The sequence below is a fragment of the Oryza glaberrima genome, chromosome 3 (genome assembly GCF_000147395.1).
Source record: "Oryza glaberrima chromosome 3, OglaRS2, whole genome shotgun sequence".
NCBI lineage: Eukaryota > Viridiplantae > Streptophyta > Magnoliopsida > Poales > Poaceae > Oryza > Oryza glaberrima.
This window is the reverse complement of record NC_068328.1, coordinates 1431222-1442670: the sequence shown is the minus strand read 5'-3', so window position 1 is coordinate 1442670 and position 11449 is coordinate 1431222. Positions and strand designations below refer to the sequence as shown.

General features: G+C 42.1%; 1 pseudogene; it reads left to right on the top strand.

The window, feature by feature from the left end:
* The first annotated feature begins 5047 nt into the window (after window positions 1–5047).
* Window positions 5048–6896, top strand: LOC127767739 (uncharacterized; annotated as a pseudogene).
* The last annotated feature ends 4553 nt before the right edge of the window (window positions 6897–11449 follow it).

Below are 11449 nucleotides of genomic sequence, written 5' to 3'. Positions count from 1 at the left end.
TCCAATGTGATTGGTATCACATTGGTCGACTCCACCTCCGCCTTGGATGACGGCGGCTTCGTCATGGCGAAATCGAAGTTGAGTTGACGCTGAACGGATCTCCCTAGCGGAGTCTCCAAAAATCGTGTTGGCAACTTTTTGTGACAAGTTGACAAGCACGATCGTAGCACCTTATGCCTTGCGGTGATCCTAGAGTCGCCAACCACCTCGATCTAGCAAAGAGCTAAACCTAGATGGGTTTTGACAAATAAACCGGCTAGCGGAGCCGATTTAAGATAACTACCTGTCTCGTGGGCAAAACGGAAGGTTTTCAGGACAAACCTACACAGAGATGTCGCACTCTCGCAGCGGCGGCTGACGGTTTACGCGCAAACCGATAAAGATGGACAAACTAAGAGAAAACTAAAAGTAATATGAAAAACGATTCAATTGATTGATTGTAGATTGGTTTTTACAATAGAACCGGCCATGTCCCTTATATAGGGGTTGGTCTTACCCTCTACAGGCCCTCCTCCACGTCCAACTCGGGGTAGAAACTAAAGAAAACCCAAAACATGCCTTCCCGAGTAAGGAAACCTCGAGACCCGATGAAACACAGTCGGACTTGGACCTGCCGGTCAGACTGGCAGTACGTGGACCATATATAGGAATTGGATATTTTGGACCCAGGTGCACATGTACCTACGATCTGCACCGTACATATATGCACGAATCTTAGGGCAAGGTACTTTTACAACCTAACAGAAGCCATTATGTACCAACCCTCCTTTTCCCCTTATAGGCACCAGCAGGGGAGGTACATTTGTACTGTGCCGTTTACCCAAAATGCCCATTCTGCTCCGGTAGAGGAAGACCTCGCTGCATCCCAGCGACGCCGTATCAGACTCGAGGTCGCCGGGGAAACGCTGGGGAAGAGTGGCGTTGCCGATGGGAACCTTGCCGCCAGATCGGTGGCTCGGTGCCTCCCCGACATCCATCCTGCCACAGTCCGCTCCTCGATGTCCGCCCGCTTAAGCTCGCTATGGTCGGGCGACAGCCCCGAGCCCCCGAGGCAGGCGAGCGACAGCCGAGGAGGATGAAGAACAATGGGAAGACCGACCATGCAGGAACCGGAATGGGGGGGGGGGGGGGGGGGGGGGAACGCCACTGTCGCTTCGTGCGCGGAGCCGTTGTCCAGCTCTCGCGGCACGCCGCACGCGACGACGCCCCTCCGTGCCTCTACGACGCGCGGTGATGCCTTCCTGGCTCCTGCTCCAGTTCTTCGTGGTCCGGCAATGTCGACGGTGGGGGCTGTCAGCTGTGGCTAGTCGCACGAGCCTGTGTACCTTCGATGTCGCTGACTCGCTGTTTGTCTCTTTTTGTTTTTTCCCCACGTTCTTGCTAAAGAATCTCTTGTTCAACTCCTGATCTGCGATTTTTTGTGTTCACTTTTACCATTGTGCATAGCCACTGAGATCCAAACTTCAATGACTGACTCGTACTAGGAAAACAAAATTGAAAAAGAAAATATTCATATGCTTCGTTGATGTATATATATGTTGTTCTATCGGTTTATAAGCGCAGACAATTTAACTCATCTTGGTTGGTAGTTCGGTCAATTTGTTGACGTCGAATGTCAGCAAGAGATATATCATTTCAAATTAAGCCATCTCTGATTGGAGTCAGGATAATCTGTGGCGTTCACATTTTGTTTGCACGAATTAAACTGCCCAAAAAATTTACAGGATGGAAGGGAAGATAGATATAGTGGTGGTTTCTTCTTCTAGGCCACTGTGGATATTGGGAGTAGTTTTGTTCAGAACTTACCGTGAATCTATCAATAAACCACAGATATATTCTGTGTCTTACTCTTTTGGAGGTTGAGCAACGGCAATATGCTTCCTGTAGCCTTGTGGCATCAGGAATGTGGTTCTGTTGTCACTTGTTAATAAACATTCTTTGCAGGTTTTTTGATCTGTCAGCAGAGGCTCCAGATAAAAGTGTTGCACCGTTCATATGCCAAAACGACTGGGATTATCTTGCAATATCTGTTTGTGAATGTATTGTTCGACAGAATTGTCATTATGCAGATACAATTTTTGGTGGACATGGAGAGATTCATCACCGAATTCGTAAATTTGTTCCAATATAACTGGAGATAGTCCTTGCTGTACATGTATTTTGGTCTTGTAGTAACATTTGAAATATAATTGTAATTCATTTAGCTGTCCTGGACATGCATGTTGTAACGAGTAAGCATTTCTTCCAGCATGATTATTATGGAAATGATATATGAGACGATATGCTCCTCCGGGTGGTCCCGCTAATAAAATGAGAACACTCTGTGCAGTAGAAGCAATCTATACATTTGCAACTAGGAGAATAGCAGAGTACTGATGTATTTCTCTTCTGATTTATATTATGGAACATAGTTATAGATCAAGGAGATAAATCTCACAAAACACAACCCAAAATGACATCTTCTGAATGATTATTTCTGAAGAAAATGTCATTTCCAAAATGATGTTATACCATATGATATCTGAAAAATGACAGTAGTTATCACCTGGCATGTAGGGCCAGTTTGGTTCATGGCCTATGTTGGGCTTACCAATTTATGGGTCAAGTAAACAGTACAAACAAAAGTTTGGTTTGGATCCAAATATCGGCCAGCCTGAGGAGAAAGAATCGGCCACGCCGTCGACAGGAGCCGAATCGCGGGCGTGAAATTTGAACTCCCGCGCGCACGGCCACACATCGACCATATGTATTCTACGCTGCACACAAAAATATAAGAAGATAAGCTCTAGAGTTCCCAGTTCCCATTTGTCCTCTGTTTTTTGACGCCCTTCATCTTCTCCATCCAATAACCACATCTCCTCCAAATCTTGACCAAGAAAACCCAAGAAGATCCTCATCTGGTCATACACACTCATCTTCTAAACCAATCGAAACAAATAATAGCTCAAATGGGGTAGAGATTTGGGGCTACATCTGGGAGGGATGGGGGCGAGTTGAAACTTGAAAGGGGAGTGACTGCTCAGGAGAAGAACAGGACGAGTACGTGTGTTGTGATTCCAGCAGTAGCTGTACTGACTCCGGCGTGCTCAGTTGCTGTGAAAAACACCATCGATTGCTACAGGAAAAGGTAATCAACTGATGCTCCATCCGTACAATGCTTGTTCATTTGTGCTACTAATGTAGTTATTTATAGTCTGCCATTACCATCTTAACTAGTAGCAATAAAAAACAGTAGGTTGAATAAATCTTACTGTCTTAGTGTCGATTTCTTTGCCCAAAAAAATATACAGGTGTCCATTTACACCTCAGTATTGTTATTTTTAGTCGACAAATCTACATGTTGGCTGGGCACAATATTTATTCAGTAAATTAATTTGTTTTTCACTGAACCGACACATTTCCTTAAGTAATTTGAAGCTGCGTATGTAATCTCATCCAGATGGAGAACACTCGACAACAATATATGCATCACTTCTTGCTAAGGAAGAAGGCTGTAGTGGTACTTTGTCTTTTGATCATCATATGGTTGAGGAACAAATATCGTAGGAGGAGTAGTCGCAAAGGGGTAAAATATGGGCCCCTAGTCCACAGGGATGTATGGAGAACAAGTGAACTAATCAGGCTGATCAACATTTCAGATAGGACGTGCACTCAACAATTAAGAATGTCCCGTGCAGTATTCTACAAGCTTTGTGCTCGTCTTAAGAACAGGGGACTACTAGTTGACACCTTTCATGTTTCAGTAGAGGAGCAAGTGGCAATGTTTCTGAAAAAGGTTGGACAACACCATTCTGTTTCATGTGTTGGATTCTCATTTTGGCGATCCGGTGAGACTGTGAGTAGGTATTTTCGTATTGTGCTGCGAGCCATGTGCGAGATAGCTCGAGAACTCATTTACATCAGGTCTACCAATACACATAGTAAGATCACCAGCAAGCCAAACAAATTTTATCCATATTTCAAGGTAATTCTAAACACCAAACCATAACAATGCATATTACAATACATTTTGTTTATTTTAACTCTAATGTTTCACTTTGATATGTACATAGGACTGTATAGGAGCACTAGATGGTACACACATCAGGGCAAGTGTGCCAGCCAAGAAGGTGGATAGGTTTAGAGGCCGCAAACCATACCCCACACAGAATGTATTAGCTGTTGTTGACTTTGACCTTAGGTTCATATATATCCTAGCAGGTTGGGAGGGGTCAGCTCATGATTCCCTTGTGTTGCAAGATGCACTGTCTCGACCAAATGGCCTTAAAATACCTTAAGGTAATTAAACATTTCAAAGAATTCATGATTAGCCTTGCTGTAAGTTGACGTTAGGCTCTATGACATGTTTGTAGGGAAGTTCTTTTTGGCTGATGCTGGGTATGCTGCTAGGGGGTATATTGCCGCCTTATCGTCGTGTTTGGTACCACCTAAAAGAGTTCCGTGGCCCTCAAGGGCCACATGGACCTCAAGGCCCAAAATGCCCTAAAGAGCTTTTCAACTATCGTCATTCTTCACTTCGGACTACGATTGAACGAGCTTTTGGTGCTTTGAAGAATCGTTTCAAGATTCTTATGAATAAGCCATTCATACCACTGAAAGCCCAATCAATGGTGGTTATTGCTTGTTGTGCTCTTCATAATTGGATACTTGAGAATGGGTCTGATGAATTTGTCAACGATGAGAAGACGTGGTACGCTCGCCTACCAAGGAGCAGCAACCGTGTCTCTGACCAAGGGGATGATGTACGTGAGTGGGCAGCCAAGCGTGATAACATCGCTCAGCAGATGTGGAATGACAGACACAATGCGGATGTTCATGATGTTTTGACTAGTGAATGAATTACTAGTCCCATGGACTATTAATGATATTATATTTTGTAATAGTTGTGAGGATTGTATGTTGTATTAATACTACTGTATCAGACATTATCATATTAATATATTTATGTTTCTTCCAATCATCTTCTTACTTCATTAACTGACTATATTAACTGACTATCATCTGTTAATATGCAATATTAACTTATAATTTTTTCACTGTATGTAGTATGGGAAAGCGTACATAAGGTACTAGCGAGGAAGGTGGCTCTCGTGAGAAGTATATCAGTTGGAGTGATGATGCTACTTAGTTCATGCTTGAGTGGTATATAGAGCTCCGCAAAGACAAACCTAGTACCTTCAAGTGGAAGAAACAACACCACCAGCAATGTGCTATAGCTTTAAAAGACAAGTTTGGGATTAGAGTCACCAAAAGCCAAGTCCACAGGCACTTAAGGCTATGCAAGGAAAAATGGAGTTGGATTTGTGCAGCTTTAGGGAAAAGTGGCTATGGTTTTGATGCAGCATCATGCAAATTTAACATTGACCCATCTGAGAAGGATTCAAACAAACTTGGTGTAAGTTATATTATTGTGCAATAATTTCTGAGTTATAATTCATACAAGAATGTGCTAAATTTGTTTATTTCTAACTATGTTTCTTCTCATGGCAGACAACTAAATATAACTACTTGACTAAGCCTATCAAATTCTTTCACCTCTTTGAAGAATTATTTGTTGGTTGTTCAAAAGCTGATGGTTCACTAGCAATTGACCAGTTCAATGCAAATGGTAGTAGTGATAGTGATGGCAGTGGTAGCATCAAGGAGTTGGAAGAATACATATTTGCATTGGAAGATGGTGGCCATGATTCTGACACGATAGCTCGCAATAGTCCTACTACTGATGGCACTTATTCAGGGCATAAGCGTAGATCTGTGAAATCACCTACCAAGAAGACTCTGAAGCATAAAACAAGCCACAAGGAAGAAGAACAAGATGAGCTGGCAGATAGTATCCTTAAGCTTGCTAACAAGCTTGCATCAGTTGAACAATCCATTGTAGGAGATCCTAATGCAAGTATTTGGAGGCGCATAGAAGATCTCACCATCCCAGCAAGTGACAAAATTGAACTTGCAACCTTTCTTGCCAAGCCTGGACAAGAAATCTTTCGTTCGTATCTGCGAGTTGCAAGTGATGCAAGTTTCCAAGCTTGGGTTATAGATTACTTTGAGCGCAAATGTGCTTGCAATGGTGGCAATGGGTGCACTATGTGAATCATGTGTCAGGTGGTGACATTTTGGTTAGGGAGCAATGTATTTTGATAAAACCCATGATGCTATATATATGTGATGTATGCTGGCACTATCATGCAGGGGATGGTAGTGTGGGGTATCTAGTAGGGACAGTGCAAACCCTCATGATGTATATATGTCACTGCTATGTAGTAGGTACTTGTGGTGTGACACATATGAAGTAGGGATTAATGCCAACCCGAATGCTGTAATATATAATGTGCTATGGCTACACTACTATGCAGCTTTCAATTCTGTTTTCTGTCATATTGTATCTCAAGGCTTTCAACACACAGCAACGTAGCCATTTTGGCCACAAATGCAAGTACATACTTAGGCTTTCACTTACATAGTAAAGTTTGTATTTTTTTTTTTGGATGCTATTTTCAAACTTTTGCAATACGACCATCCACAATAGGATGGCATTTGACGGCATAGCCATTTGATGGCACCAAACCAAACCTAGTTTAGCCAAAAATTGGCAAGGTCAGTTTTGGCCTTTAACCAAACACAATTTGGCCTTTCCAAATATTGGCCATGCCAAATTGTGCCTTTGGCCAAATTTTGGTAAGGCTTGTTTGGGCCTCGAACCAAACTTGCTCGTAATGAAAAATCAAATCACATGACGATATATATCTCCATAAAGGTCATATGTGATATGTGATAGGTACATCTAGTGAATAGCATCAGAGATAGAACACACAGGTTAAAACGATGAGGTAGATACATACTCCTACAAGACAGGCCTTTGTAATTAAGATGTTGTAGATGGAAAAAGGATCAAAGGCTGCATGTATCTCAAAATAAAAATCATGTGGCTAGTTGATCCAGTATAGGATAAAAAGAATTCATTTTTGCTGCTCTTCTGAACCAGAGAATTTCAGAAAAATTGTGAGCCGATCAACAAAGTTCTCCATTGAACTAGAAAGTTTCAGAAACTACTAGCATATCTGCTAATCACATGGTTGACTGATCTAGTAATGTTCTGCTGTACTAAAAGAAATGCAGAAAACTGGTAGCTTGCCAACCAACAGCCCTGCTAACCTGTAATTTTCAGAAACTGCAAGCTTATCAACAAAATTGTCAGAACTTTCAACTTAAATCAAGAGAAGCGAGAGCCTCAAAATCAAACTACCAACAATCTCATCTTTGAACATTGGGGGTCAGAGAATCATAGTAGCTAACTGGTCATTGGGGAAGCAGTAATGCGTAGGATAAGAACAGTAATGCGTCAACCACAAAAAAGATCCAGTGAGCTGTAACTCGTCACTGCTCAGCGCTTCCAGGACAGGAGTGTTCAGCTCATTTGGCCACAGCCGCCAATGTTGAGTAGGTGGACGAAGGAGGTGCCGTCACCGGGAAGAGGTCTCGCCCTCCCTGCCGCATCCGCTGTTGGCTTCGTCCTCCTTTCAGGCCAGATCCACTTCGAGCTAGGTCCTTCTTCCTCTCAGCTCAAAGCCACCATCACCGGCGTAGCTGTGGTGAGGTAGTCTCCTCCTAGCCAAGAGCCCACGACCTCCCATCGAGGAGGGAGGTGCTGACGCAGGGAAAGGGAGCGTAATCTCTAAGCCGCAGTTGCCTACCGTGGATGTGGAGGTGGGAATCGACGCTTCTGGCTGCTCCGCAATCCCATCGTCAGAGTGCGCCGCCTGGGTGTCCCCAACGCCGCATCAGGCGGCCTCCTCGGCACCGCCCCTGCCGGCGAGCGCGACTGATTAGTGGGAGGATGGGGGGCAATGTTGGAAGGCAGAAAAAAGTTACCTTTCCCAATCTCCCCCTATAGTAAGTAGTAACCCTTCATTTGGTGGGAGGAAGCCAAGTTTCAGCCGCACACATCTTGACACACACGGACGGTGCAGATTGTGGGTGCAGATGAACTCGAGCTCAGATTTGCTTTTCCATATATATATAAATATATATATATATAGAAAAACTATTCTATACCCGGGGTATAGAATAAATAGCTATTCTATACGCCCCTCCCTCCCAAGGGTCACACCCACCTCCCACCTCTATAAAAGGCCGGTCAAAGCCCCCTCCCCCGGTCAAACCCGCCTACCAACTCCCCCCACCACCCACCTCTTCTCAGCTCTCGTCCCACAGAACGTGCAGTAACACGACGACCAATGTGTAGTAACACTATGTCTTATGTGCAGTAACAACGTTCAAATATAGTTTAAATATAGTCATGACGGATCTACTTTTGATAAGCACTTTTTTCTAGCATCATGGTGCAAACGGTTTTGAAAAACCTTACATCACTTGGGAGATATTGTTCTTCAAAGCTTGACCTTTTTGCAATTTGTCTCTCCACAAGTATTAATACTATACTATTACTTGTTACTACATGTCTGTTGTACGTTACTACAATCGTATAGCGATGTTACTGTAAGAGTGCAGTAAACACTATAAGTTCAGTAACAATGCATCTTACTGCATTTTTTGGATAGTGTTACTGCATAAACATGTGGTAACATGTAACTGCCATGTAGTAACACTTCCACTTTTGTGCAGTAATTCAGTTCTCGTTTTGCAGGAACGGCGTAGTAACATGACGGTCAACGTGTAGTAATACGACTGCTTTCCGCAGTAATGACATCAAAAAATAGTAAAGATGGAGCTAGTTTCGTTAGGCACTTTTTTATGAGCACTATGGTGCAAACGGATTAGAAAAACAAGATATGATCTGAGAGAGATTGCTCTCTAAAGATAGAGAGTTACCTCTCTTTTCAGTTCTCGTCTCGTAGGAACGGTGTAGTAACACGATAGTCAATGTGCAGTAACATGACTGATTTCCACAGTAACGGTGTCAAAAAATAGTCATGCCAGAAGTGCAGTAACAGACTATAAGTTTTGCAGTAACGTTTCATGTTACTGCACTTTTTCTATAACGTTACTACCGAATTATAGTAACATAACGATATCTACTCATATAGTGTCATATGTTGAATGGGTTAGGATAGCCTTTCATGAACCATGAGCTCATGTGTTCAAATCTTGAATTCATCATATTATTTTTAATTTTTTCAAGAAAAGAGAAGAAAAAAAGGTTTATTTCCAAAAAAAATGACAGAAAAGAGGAAGAGAAAAAAAGCCAAGAAAACGAGAGAAGGGAGATCTAGCAGGGAGGGGAGGCGCTAGAAAAAAAAGGGAGGGGAGGGGAGGAAAAAAAGGGAAGAAGAGAGATCGAGCAGGGAGGGGAGGACGCCAGAAAAAGGGGAGGGGAGGGGAGGGAAAAAGAAGGGGAGAAGAGAGAGATAGAGCAGGGAGGGGAGGGCGCCAAAAAAAAAAAAAGGGAGGAGCACGCCACGAGCGAATGGCGCGCGCGCACGGGAGATGTAGGGTGCGGGACCGTAGGGGAGGGGGAGGGGTACATAATAGTTATTCTATAGTGGGTGTAGAATAGTCTCACCTTATATATATATATATATATATAAGGACACTCATATGGGGCACCATGGTAAATTTGTAAATTTGTAGTAAATTTGTTTGGTGCTCCATGGTGCCCGGGCACCATTGTTGAAATTGAGTATATACCCAATTCAAATGAGTATGAGTGTCCTATATATATATATATATATATATATATATATATATATATATATATATATATATATATATATATATATATATATATATATATATATATATATATACACGACGACTCTTCTATACACCCAGGTGTATGTACTCCCTCTTCCTGGTTGGATATCCATTAGTTGATAATGAATAGTTAGATTAAAAAGAAATAAATAATATTATTTTTTTCAAATTTCTTCATGTCCATCCGTAGGTGTTCTATTTTTTCAAAATTTTGCATGCATGCACACTGCCGAGGAATGGGCACGTTTAAAATTTGCATAGCACTTCATACAGCCTTTTCTAGATCATACTATGTACCACCATACATTGGCTATTGGTAGTATATACTTTTTTTTTTCTATATCGGTACTATATTTCACTTTTTTCTGGATCAGTAGTATATACCACTATTTCTAGATCAGTAGTATATATACCGCTATTTCTAGATTAGTAACACCGTTATTCCTGATTAGTTGTAACACATTTTTCCGGATTTTTGGACTACTAATATATACTCCACTTTTCCTACATTGGTAGTAACTTTTTTTCATACTAGTATATACTGTTATTTCTAGTGTACTAAGTATATACCATTTTTTTCTAGATTTTCAGTATATACCACTTTTCTAAATTAGTAGTATGTACTGCTCTTTTTTTTTTGTCGGTATGTACTCAATGACGATTTGGCCATGTTCGACGATATTTTGTACATTTTTTTTTATAAATGAAAGAAATGAAGTGTGTCAAAGTATTAATTTCGGGAATGGCGATATAATAACGAAATTGGTGATTAATTATCACTAATAACACAACCTGGCGTACATGGCGTACATGGCGTATACGTATGAATATTGTGAGACACTTGCCGTCGGCTGCTCTAGTATATACGTACTCACGACATTTTGATATAGGGTGATCGATCCAATTTCATGGTTGGCTGATGGAAGGAAAAAGGTGTGAATGTTTTCATGGGAATGGAAGCATATGCCACTGTAGCACTGTCATTAGAGGAAGTTAATCACATGATTTGCGCCGTTAATCTCTCACGTCATATGCATGGAAACCACATACATGCTTGCATGGAAACCAAGGAAATCAAAAGGGCAAGATAGCTCTATATGAAAGTTTCTTTCTATGAGCAGTACGTGAGCGTATAAGTATACAAGGAAAATTGATCCATATCACGTCAGATTGGAAACGAAACAGATAATAGCAGCAAGCACCTGAGATTTCACATGGAAATACTACTCTCCGTATCACCATAGAATGGAAGCTTCAATAATCATATCACAATACAATGGAATTATCATAATCATGATATTTGCTAAATGGAAATTTGGCTTATAGATGGAAGCGGCTGGCTGGCTGAGCAGATACTAATCTATGTATGAGCTAGCCTGTGAACCGACTTATCACCCCTATAAAAGATTGTCCATTTCATTTTACAGGGGGACAGGAGACACACAGAAACGGAGGAACACACAGACAGAACACACACACACGAAAGTTACAGAGAGAGAGACACGCACCATTTTGGCCGGAGAATCTCGGCGTCCGGCGGGAACACGTGTGCTCGGCGGCCGGTGACGTTGGCCGCAGTGCCTAGGCGTCCGGCGAGGAGGCGCGCGGAGGAGGAGACGATCGCCGGAGCATATACTCAGCCATTGCCATGGGTATAGCTTATTAGCTTTCTTTTGTTTTTCCTGACTTTTCTGTTCAGATCGTCATGCATGCACAACACGGCGACGAGGCGAGT